This window comes from Antechinus flavipes, chromosome 1, assembly GCF_016432865.1.
Source record: "Antechinus flavipes isolate AdamAnt ecotype Samford, QLD, Australia chromosome 1, AdamAnt_v2, whole genome shotgun sequence".
NCBI lineage: Eukaryota > Metazoa > Chordata > Mammalia > Dasyuromorphia > Dasyuridae > Antechinus > Antechinus flavipes.
In genome coordinates, this window is record NC_067398.1 from 258,838,559 (window position 1) to 258,850,955 (window position 12,397).

A 12,397-nucleotide genomic window follows, 5' to 3' on the forward strand; every position below is an offset into this window, starting at 1 on the left:
AAAGATTCCAAAATAGCTTAGCATTTGTACAATTCTTTTTTCAGCTAACTACATAAATGTACTTTTAAATCATGTATAATACCACATATAAAATAAATAGGTCATATAATAAAAGAAATATGCAATTGATTATTCAATTAAGAACAGAGAAGGGAGACGATATGAGAAACAGCAAATGTGGGTGAAGAGTTAAATGTATGACATAAAATAGTACATCTAAATTAGAAAGTGTTTTAAATACCAAAATACTTTGTATTTGACCCTAAAGTCATTGGAGAAATAATGGAGCTTCATGGGAAAATAATGACATGATTGAGACTGAAATAAATGAATATAATTTTAGCAGCTGAAGGATGGATTGAAGGAAGGAAGAGCTAGAATCAGGGAAACCAATTAGGAGACTATTGCAGGAATCCTTGTCAGTGGTCATGAGAACTTAGACTAGGCATGAAATTGTAACTCAAGTGATAGTGTGGTTTACAATAATAATTCAAATTATGACAACATTTTGATGCCAACATTTTAATAAGGTTCAAGTTCAAAATAAATTAAACAAGTAAATAAATGCATGAATGAATAAATAGTGGGAGGAGAAAATATTATCACCTACAGAAAAAAAATTTTTTTGCTACTTCATATATATAATGAGAATGATATTACTTGCCTTCTCCTTGAGTAGGAAAGGAGCACAAAGGAAAAAAAAGATTTTGGAACTCAAAAATAAGGTTCAAATCCTTAAAGTTAAAGTTAATTCTCCTCTTGTGTGGAATTCATTTTGAAATTCTTTAGTTCTATGCCTGGAATCAGATAGTTCAGACCTTAATAAAAACTTCTGTTTACTTTTTTCCCAAGGAAATCTGGCACCTCTAACAGGTGCTTCCCATTGACTCATCAGTTATACCTTGTCTTTTACTTATACATTCCTAATCCTAGCAATAGCTGATGGGTAATAAGCTACATTCTTCTCAGTATAAATCAGTCACCGAAGAAAACAAGTCCCTGTTCTTTCATAAGATTAGAATATCAGCAAATAAAGTTCTTATCCCATGCAAAACCAAACCCAATAAAGTCTCTTTCAAATCATGAAAAGGGGTTAGTGTTTCAGCTTGAAAAAACTAGAGTCTAAGATCATAAGGGGAAAAAATCTATATCATCTAAATATTTATGCATTTTATGGCATGAATTCCATTTGCAGTTAATGTCCATAGTGAGGAAGAACAAGTAGCAAATTTAATAACTGATGTCCTATTTATATTTTTATTGATAAGATTATTGACAAGATCTACTTGTGTTATATGTAATATTCTACCTTTATTAAAGTTATTGATGACTATGAATAATAAAAGTATTGAATTTACAAAGTATGTGAATTTCACATGTGTGAAATACCCAAATTTCATAGGGTATAATTAAAATCAATTATAGCTTTCAGATATTGTACATATAATTGAGATCTAGGTTATGCTGGTTAATAAATAATTACCCTTTAGAAGAGTATATGGAGTCCTAATTTTGCTAATTATTCTTCCATACTTCATATATTAGTTGGTATTCAAGTGATTATTTGTGACACAATAGTAAAAATAACTTTATTAACCTAAATATTAATTAGGTAAAACTTAATAAATAAAATACTAAAGAATGCATTAGTCTAAAAGCACTACTCCAATGTCAACTTGGCTTTGCTTTATGGATCTGGGTAATGAATGGAACCAGAGTACCTATTGTAAGCAAACACGGGTCATTTCTCGTTTTTCATTTTCCTCACTCAAGTGGCAAAGGAACTCACCTCTCTCAAGTGAATTTCTGTAATTAGATTTCAAGGACTAGGTAGTACTTAGATTGAATTTGCAATTTATTTTAAACATGGAAATTATTAGCAGCATTATGTAGGTCCTTTTTCACGATGTCATCTACTTGAATTAAATCTTGATAAAGAGAAGACTTCAAGAGAGGGGAAAATTTATCCTGAAAATAGAGAGCAGAGAGGGGAAACAGACTTTCTGGATTTCTTTTGAAGTTTTAACTGCTGAACAGAATTCAGACTCTGGGGTTGTCAGTCTGGAGGCTATCCTGAGGATTCAAATATACTTAGGGAATAAAAGGCAGTAATACTCATCAGAAGCTAGTATACACAATTCATCAAACTGATGTGGAAATTGGCTCTGAGCCCTATGATTAACGGCAAGCCACCATACTTCATTTCTCAGTAGTTTAACAATAGATCACTGCTTCTATTTGGAGAGGTGGGTAGCTCCAGCAGAAATCTCAGCTCTAAATGAATAGCAAATGGGTGACTACTAAGGACACGGTTACCTCTTGCTTTTGAGAAGAGGTCCATTTCAGATTATGGGGTGTTTGGTGAAGTGGTTATAGACTATAATCTCTTAGGAGGAGGAAACCACTTGTAAAGTGCTGAACTGCAAGACATGAGTAGAAAACTCAAAATACGCTACAATCTTCTTATAATGTACTTGATTACTATGCAGGACTGGGTATATCATAAACTCTCTGTTACATTAAGCATAGGCAGGCATTGTGAGTTCTTTAGTTAACCAAATACAGCTATTCTCCAATTTAAAAGTCCTACATATATTTCATTCAATTTAACAGGCATTTTTTAAGTACTTATTATGAGCAAGGCACTGTGTTAGACTCTGGGGATACCAAAATAAAAAATAACTCAGTCCCAGCACTCCAAGAGCTTACAAACTAATGTAGGGGATAAGATGTACACACAGATATATAATAATAATTCTTGACATTTTTATAGCACTTTAAGATATACAAAGCACTGTATCTTATTTGATCCTTGTAACACTCCAGTGAAGTAGGTAAATAGGCATTATTATCTCCATTTTATGGACAAAGAAATTGAGGCTCTGAGAGTTTAAATGGTTTTCTAATAGTTGTATAGCTGATAAATGTCAGAGGCAGAATTTAAACCCAGGTCTCATTCTACTACACAAGATATAAGTAAAAATGTGAACAGGGCAAAGGACTTATTTAGACAAATAGGTTTAATTTTTTTTGAAGGAGGATTAAGGAAGTCTTTATATAGAATGTAGTGCCTGTGCTCAGCCTTGGAGAAAGAGATGGATATTTTCACAAGCCAAAATCTAGTGTGGGTACATTCTATACACGCCTCGGGTAGGGAGAGTACAAAACAAGATGAACAAATGGCCAGTCATCCACTTTGGCTTAACAGAGTTTGCCAAGGGGAGAACTATAAAAAAAAAAAATTGGGAAAATAAATACAGCCAGATTGTTAAGTATGAGTGATCAACCAGTACTATTCATGCCAGAATTATAGTCTCCCTTAAGCCTTAATAAACCGAAAGCATTCTCTGAGGTACCATGTTTTCTTCTTGTTGGGCAACTAGTGATTCTCATGACTGAAGATAAAAGACTAAATGAGGATTCGAAATGAACTATTTTCCTTATATCTTTTGCATGGTAGCAGGCAATCTTGAATTTAAATTAAATTTTCATAGTGTGTTGATGAAGTTTTCTCTAGTATCCTAAATTCTGACTCATTAGGTAGATCAGTGTGACCTTAGTCAAGTCAAATCACAAAATAATCACAGTCACAGAAGCACAGAATTTAAGTTGGATTATACCTCAGCACCCTATAGTATAATTTATCAAGTGAATAGTTATTCAGATTATGTTTGAAAACCTCCAATGAAATAGAGCCCATTCTATTTTTGGATAGCTCTGAAGCATCCCTCAAAATTGATATAAAAGTTTATGATTTCAGAAGCATTAAATTTATTGGTAGCATGAACTATATAAAGTAGATCAATTGCAAAATGATAAAAAAAAAGTTTATTTGTCACAATGTCTATGTTTAAGAGGAGATGATTCTCTGTATAAATTTTGCTGACCTTCATAGACATCAATATTTCTGTTTTTGGGAATTGTGGACTGTCTGTTTAAAGTAGATAAATTATCAATGCACAATCTACGGTCTTTTTCAGCTTGAACAACCACGAAGGCTTTTCTTAGTTCTATAATAGCAGTTACAATTTGGGATCATTCTATTTCTTTTTAGAATTCTATCCCTTGAATTGTTGCTCAATAAGAATCCTAGATTCCTTTAATTCCTGGTTATTACACAATAGATTGACTTATTTTCATTGTTGTAAAGCTACATATGTATAACTTTCCCTAACTGAAAGTTCCCATAACTGAAGTTAGGGGCTATGTTTTCTACAACTACTAGAAAGACATTGAAAGTCTCATTTTCCTGAACATTCTCAAGTTCATTTGACTTTCAATATCTTATTGGCTAATGATTCAATGCATTTTTTCCCCACAATGATAAATTTTTATTTTTTAAACTTTAAAAGTTCTTATTTTAGACAGGTTCTTGAACTGGTGGTTTATAGCTATCGATCCTTTCAACTTTTGGGCCTGTTTCATTTCCTGAAGATTTTCCAGAGCCACCACCTTCACCATGAAGTTCCATTAGCTTTCACAATTCAAATTTGGGCTTCTTGAGCATCTTGACTTTTCAAACCAACACTTGATGGAGAGGGTAAATGGATTGGCAAGCTTTTTCTATGACTTTTCCAATGCTGCTTGAAATTAGCTTATTAACAGCTTCTTTCAAGTTATTTTCATAATTTCCATCATTTTCCTAGGAATCTGGTGGATCTGTTGGTGCTAGGCATAAAAGGTGTTATGGATCTGATTGTTGCACTTTTTGATAAAACCAACACAAAAGAGGCAGAACAAGTAGCCATTAGTAGTTTTGATATCAACATGGACTTCAATCATATCTGCCACTTTTTTTTATCATGGAGTACATCTTGTCCTGGGGAAGATCCATTCCATGGAAACTGGTCAAACAATTTTTATCCTGAATGTCTTCAGTAATTAACTTGACCTTACAAAAAGCAATCTCATTATTCTGCAGGCAGCAAAGCTCACTTCAGAGACTTGATCCTTGAGAACATTAGAGGCAATTTTTGTTCTTTGAGTCCTGGTAACCAGTGTCTTGCCAATATCGCGAATGTTGAACATAGCTGGTGCTTTTGCAACATACCAAACTTTCTTAGAAAATGGTTCAACTGCTTTCTTCTTGTTTCCTTTTTGCCTCCTTTTTGCTATACAAAAACATATTTATGCCATCCCTTCTCTTCATAGTTTTTTTCTTGAATTAAACAATCCCTGACTGGCATTGCCCAGGAACATCAGCCTGTGTACTTAAACAGTTAAGTTTCAGAAGCTTACACTGCTTTTTTATCCTCTCCATTAGAATTATTTTTGATCTTGAAGAATCTGTGGTCATTGTTCTGTGACTGAAGTTTGAAATTTTATTGAGAATAAAATGTAAGCTTCTATTTCTTAGCTGGGTAATGAAGCATATCTTAATAGTCTACCATCTTTGTCTCCTAAGAGAAGTGATAAAAGTTTGCTTGCTTCCCAATACAATGTTTAAAAACATTAGTGAGATGGATTTATCATATGTAGAAATCCTAAGTTTCATTAACTCTTAATACAAAGAATTCTGGCACAGGAGAGGTTAATTGACACCAAAGAATCCTATTCTGGTATTACTACTTAGGGATTAGAGATCGATCTATGAACAGAGAATGTTCCAAAACTACTGAGATCATCAGAACTCTTGCTAATGTGGCAAAATAAAACAGGCAGAAGAAAAGTCCACTTACCCGATATGAGTATAGATCAGAGACCAGACAGAATCAAAGTTGAGGCTTTACTCCAATAACTATAAAATCAAACAAAGAGAAAAAGACTGGAGAACCCAAGGTCTACAAAGATAAGAAAGGTCTGAGATGGGAAATAGGTCCAAAAGTCAAGAAAATTCCAAATAGAGCCAAAGATCCGAGATTTGAAATATTTAAAAGATAATTAAGGCTGACAGTTTTTTATAGCTTCCAACTTGCCTTTGTCTCTAGGTGTGTTGCAAAGCAAGAGGTGGAAGGGGGAGGGAAAGGGAAAAGGCGAAGGGAAAGAATTGAAAGGGAAGAAGATCATAAGACCCACTTTGCTGGTCCTTAGTACATGGCTTTAAAAAAGTCATTCTTGGAAAGATGCCTACATTTTATCTTCACCATAGTGAAAGATTGCCTTTCTGAAGATAAATGGGGTAGGGAGAAGTGAAACCAAAACACAATATAACAATTCACTTCAGTGCCTTGTTTAGGGAGGAGATTGTGCATGTATATATACATAATATAAATAGATGCATATACATACATATGTAAGTATAGAAAGAAAGAAAAAGACAAAGACAGACAGAGAAAGACAGACATAGAGAGACTGAGAGAGTGAGAGAGAGAAAGACAGAGACAGAGAGAGATTGATAGAGAAAGAGAAACAGAAAATAGACTCCTAAAAAATCGATTCCTCTGAAAATACAGAAGTTTCCTCTTTTAAATTTAGTCTTTTTAAAGATCCACAGAAAGCAGTTTGGTCTAGTGAAAACTGTGTTCACTCTGAAGTCAAAGGATACAAGTTTACATCCTATCTTTGATGTTTACAACTGTCTAACATTCCTTAACCTCAGTTTCTTCATCAGCTAAAATGAAAGGGATGAATTTATCTGACTTCTAAGGTCTTTTATTGCTCTTGATTTATTATTCAAAAAGGATTCTGGTGGTTACTGTGATTTGTTTTTGTTTTTAAATTTCTGTTCTCAGCAAAAATATTCTAAATATTTCTAAACATTCATGGAAGTTTAAAAATTATCTTGTTCTAGGTAACTAAGAGGTATAAAAGAAGTTCTGTTAAGTTCACTCAAACTTTAAGTGACATTAAAATCCATACATGACCATCTGTTCTCCATCCCCGCCCCGATCTTTGATTTCATCTGTGTGATAAGTGAGTTCTTTGTCTTTTAAAGGCTTAGAGGTTTTTCAGGGTCATTAGGGAGAAATTACTGACTCATTCAGGGTCTCACAGCCATGAAGATATAAGAGCTAAACCTTTGTCTTCCTAACTCTGAGATCAGTTCTATATGTATTACAACACACTATCTCTCTTTTCCTATTCCCTTGTTTGTTTTCCTAGAGGACCAATGACATCAGGGGTTATGAGTTGACTTAAACATGAACTGGATTTAAGTAAGGAAGAGTTGTACAACAGTCAGCTTCACTTTCTCTTCCAGAGTCAGATATGTCTAATGAGAAGATAAAAGTCTGGACAGCCAGCAATTCCCCAGAATGCAGTGGATGACCTTAGCATCTTTTCTGGCCAAGCTTGAAACATTCCACCACATGCTTCAGCCACCTTCATGGCCATTGGAACACATTGTTCTCATCAACCCATTCTGCTGGGAGGAAGTCTTCACATGCTTGGGGTAGACTTCACTATTATTAATAGATTTGAGGCCTGTTGATTATCCTCAACCTGGTTTAGTCCATCTGCTGGGATGGTTTTAACCACAGTGTGGCAGTGAAATCCCAGGGTGACAGGTGAACACCAAGGATGGATAAACGGCTCTGAAAAGGACTCTTGGCAAGACCTCACATCACAGCATTAGTCCTCTCTAACCATCCTATAAATGTCACTCACATATTATTCCTAAATAAATCCCTCACTGACTTACTCCAGAAACTCTGATCAGAACCAATGAAAAACTTGTTATAGCAAAGAATAATTTATTGAATTAATAATATCAATATTATTATTTTAATTTTAATTAATAGTTAATCATAAATGAATTAATAATTTATTTAGGGCTGCTAAGTGGCGCAGTGGATAGAGCATCAGCCCTGAAGTCAGAAGGATCTGAGTTCAAATCTGGCCTCAGACACTTAGCACTTTCTAGCTGCATGACCCTGGGCAAGTCACTTAATTCCAATTGCCCTCAGCAAAATACATAAATGAACAATTAATTATTTAAGAAAAATATTAAAGTTCTCAACCTCAGCAAACCAATAATCAAGATCATTCTACATTATTTTCCCTTGAATTCTTCTCTTTCTTTTCCAGCCTATTTCAAGTTTATCCTCAACCATGAGAATCAGCCATAATGATCTTAATTAAGTAATCAATTTATCAATCTGTCATCAAGCCCATTAATTAAAAATACGCTATTGGTCAGACACTGTAGTACATACTGGGGTTACAAAAGACAAAAAACAATGTTCCCGCCTTGAAGGACTTTACATTCTTATGAAGGAGGACACAACAGCTAGACATTGAAATTGATACTAAATATATAGAAATAAATAAAAAGTAATTTAATTTCTGAGGGTGAAGGAGGTAATAGTTATGAATTGCTTATAGCTGGATAGTGAGAAAGGATCCAAGAAGACCATATGAAAAATTTCATTGGAGTTCAAAATCAAAAAAGCTAAAATTCTCAGTGCTGGAGTTCTTTCAGAGGAAAGAACTGAGTTTACAGTAAGATTTGAGTTAGAGCCCCACATTGGACACTTTCAATCATTGGGTCATCATTTTAAGTCCATAGTCCTGAGTTTCTTCTACCTTAAAATCAGAGGGCTGAATGTGCTAACCTCTGAGATACCTTCCAGCTGTGGAAATATGAGACGGCGCACAGGGAATAGTTTATGCAAAAGTATGGAGACCAAAGATAGAATGCCATGTGTGAGGAACAGCAGGAAGGCCAGTTTTGTTGAAGTGTAGCGTGCATGATGAGAGGTCTAAAGTGTCCTGGAGGGACCCAGAGTCTTTACCTTCAGGATTTTATTGCTTACTCAAGTTCCTAGTGTTACATCTGAACCCATTTTTTGGCAGCTGGTCCCAGAACAGATGCTAACCAATATCATGAAGGAAGCAAAGTTTCTCTGTCTTTAGCATACATCTCCTTTTCAGCCCTATTTTTGCTGGTATCTTTGGGTCTAAGATATCTGATCATCTGGGCCTGACATCTGTAACTAACTGGTTTTCTTGATAGAAATCCTCCTTCTAATAGACATGACTTGTAGTAACTATTAAATGGAAAAGCAAGAGAGTTTACTATACAGAGAATGAGGTTAATAGAAAACCAGAGATCTAGTCATAATTCTGCCATTGGTTCTCTGTGACTATGAATAAGTCACTTAAAGTTTCCAAATCTCTGTTTCCTCATATACAAAGGTTTTCTTATTGTTTAATATTTTTCTCATGTGGCTGTTTTTAGGATCAAATGAGATAATGGAAAAGAAGCACTTTGGAAACCATAAAGGGAAAGATAGAGGACTTGTTTTTGCTTTTGTTGCTAATTATTGGTAATTAAAGATGGGAAGGCAACTAGGTGACACAGTGGAGAGAGTGCCAGGCCTAGAACCAGGAAGAGTCATCTTTGTGAGTGCAAATCTGACCCCAAATACTTACTAGGTGTGTGACCCTAGGCAAGTCACTATAACCCTGTTTATCTCAATTTCCACATCTGTAAAATAAGCCGGAAAAGGAAATGGGAAACCACTCTTGTGTCTCTGCCAAAAAAATGCCAAATGGGATTACAAAGAGTAAACTACAAAATATGAGAAGGTACAGCTAGGTCTTAACTTGTATCAAATTCTTATTTCTTCCAGGCTGGGCAACATGTGGATAGTATTTTGCCCATACCATAGACTAATTCAACCAGGAGAATCATGTTGCATAATGACCCGGGATATAAAGGTAACAAATGCTGGAAAAACTGTGGATGATTGTGTTATAGAGACCTTAATAAACGCCAAAGCCCTTGAACTTGGGAACTTTGGGCTCATCAAGCAGGAAGAAACATTAAATAGAGACTCTTTTTTGCTCCTACAAACTCCAGGTATACTAGTCCTAACTAAAACTGTCTCTGACAGATGAGATTCAACTTAGTACATCATGAGGTAAAAGAAACTTGGTGATTTTTTGTTAAAATTAGTCATGATCTGAAGACTTACAGTGCAGACTTTTCTAAGGACAAACTTATGAAGAGCCAGATTTCTGTGAACACAGGAAATTCAACTTCATCCAGCTTTTGAGTGACAGTAATGAGTCCCTTTAGTTAGTACTATAATTAAATTTGCCTTCAAAACTCTCTTTGTGTGAACCCTGAAGTAATAGAAAGAACATTGGCCCAGGAGTCAGGAGATCTGGAGCCTTGCTTTATAACCTTATCAAGCCACTTCCCTTCTCTGATCTCAATTTCTTCATCCATAAAATGAGAGGGTCTAGATGATCCCTAGAGATGATTCCTATTTCAACATTCTATAACTATGGCTAAATAGGCCCAAGAGATGCAAATCAGAATAGAAGTCAATGAACTTTGGAGGCTCATATTGCAGGACTTTTGACATTCATTTTTAAAATGACTACAGGGTAATATAAAATGTTCTATATTTTTCTGAACTCATGGATGGCCTTGTGTGTAGGCAGAGTGGGTGACAGCCTGTTTGGAATGATTTGAGGGGATATGCCTAAAGGGAAGCCACAAATTGTAATATTAACTTTGTAGGATTGTTATGAGGCTCAAATGAAATAATGTATATAAAACATTTTTGCAAACTTTAAAGACCAATATAAATGCCAAATTTTATTATTATATAGTAGTAATAATATAAAATTTAAAGTAGCAATTATAAACTTATTGAGAAAAAACTCAGTGTTTGTGTTGCCTTAATTCAATAAAATCTTCTGTAGAACTTTGATCCAAAACTAGGAAAAATTGAGATTAAATCCTGCCACTAATAAATGGGCCCATAAGTCATTTTTATTATAATTGTAAGATTACAGATCTAGAGCTGGAAAAAAACCCCAGAGCCTCTCTAATTCAACTTCCTCATTTAACAAATGAGAAAATGAGGCCCAAGCAGGTTAAGTCACTTGCCCACAGTAACACATTCTCTGAGATGAGATTTGTTCTGACTGTGTTCTTTCTATTGTACTATTTTTCAAAATACCTTGGGAAAGTAGATGTGTTGAAAAAGAAAGGGATTCTTATACTGTCCAAGTCAGTTCCTTCCAGCCTTAAAATATATGTGTCACCATAGAGCATTTTGCTCAAAGTAATTTACCTTGAGATGATAGATTTAAGATCAATTTCTCAGAAAATATCAGATCTAGGAAAAGCCAAAAAGATTATTTTGGATAAGGCCCTCATTTTATAGAGAAGAAAATAGAAGCCCAAAGAGGGCAGGCAATTGTGTCAAGACGACAGAGCTCAGATTAGAAGCCTCCACTTCTGACTCTCATTCTGGGTAATTTCTTGTAACCTGCCTTCATGGTGTGTGTGTGTGTGTGTGTGTGTGTGTGTGTGTGTGTGTGTGCGCGTGTGTGTGTGTGTGTGTGTGTGTGTGTCTGTGTCTGTATGTCTGTGTATCTATGTGTTTTACTCCTTCTCTGTGGGTTCCACATCTGGGAAAAAATCAATCCCATTTAGGATAATTCCACAGCAGGCAGGATTTTCATGGTTGTGCTTATATTTCTGTTATATGCACTTTGAAATTTCCAGCTAATTGGAGTTAATCACTGGCAGTGAAGTTAGGTAATTACCTATTAACAGTTAATGTTTGATAGGGTGGATTAAAGAGCTGGCCAAGCTATTTGGGGATTTCATAGTTCCTTTGTTCTAAGCTTTATCTATGGCTCTTGTTTTCTAATATCAGATTTAGAGCTGAAAGATGTCTAAAACCAATCCCTTCATTTTACAGGTGAGGAAATAGAAGCCTCATATAGGTCATTGAGTTCTTCAAATTTAGATAGGTAGTCAGTCAAAATTCAAACTCAGGCCATTTGTGAACAAACCAGGGCTTCTACCACTATACCAAACTATTTTTGTTTTTTGGTTTCTCTGATTTGGGGAAGGTAATTTTTTTTTTCCCTTCATCCAGCTTATTCTTTAACTGGGAAAATTCAGGTCTTAAATTTCACTACAAGACAAGAATTTTTTCATGAACATCTATTATCTTTTGGTTATAGAAGTACTTTTTTTACAAATGAATTTTATTTTTATAATCCACATAAATAGGTTTTCTCATTTTCTTCTAACCCACTGAGAAAAATGGAAAGAAAAAAACCAACAAATTCCTTATAAGAAATAAATTCTTTAATTGTCCATGTTCAAAAAGTATACATCTTATTCTGCATTCTGCATCCATCACCTACCTGTTAGGATGTGAGTTGCCTGTATCATCCTTAATCTTCTGGAATCGTAAATGACCATTATATTCATCAGAGTTCTTTTTTGAAATTTAATTTATTTTATTTTGAATGTAAGAAATAAAACAAGTATTTTCATAACAGTAGAAAAAGGGGGAAAGATGATTGCAAATGAAACTGAAATCTATTATATGTACAAGTTGGTATTCCTTTTAAATACATAATAAATTATCATGTAATTCTTTTCCCCCTTTTTCTCCTCCCATCCTAAATATGGCTACCATTAAACACAAATATATATATATATATATATGTATGTATGTGTGTGTGTGTGTGTGTATAC

At 34.5% G+C, this 12,397-nt stretch overlaps 1 pseudogene; it reads right to left on the minus strand.

Moving 5' to 3' along the window:
* Positions 1 to 4,360: 4,360 nt before the first annotated feature.
* Positions 4,361 to 12,088, minus strand: LOC127545216 (40S ribosomal protein S3a-like; annotated as a pseudogene).
* Positions 12,089 to 12,397: the final 309 nt, after the last annotated feature.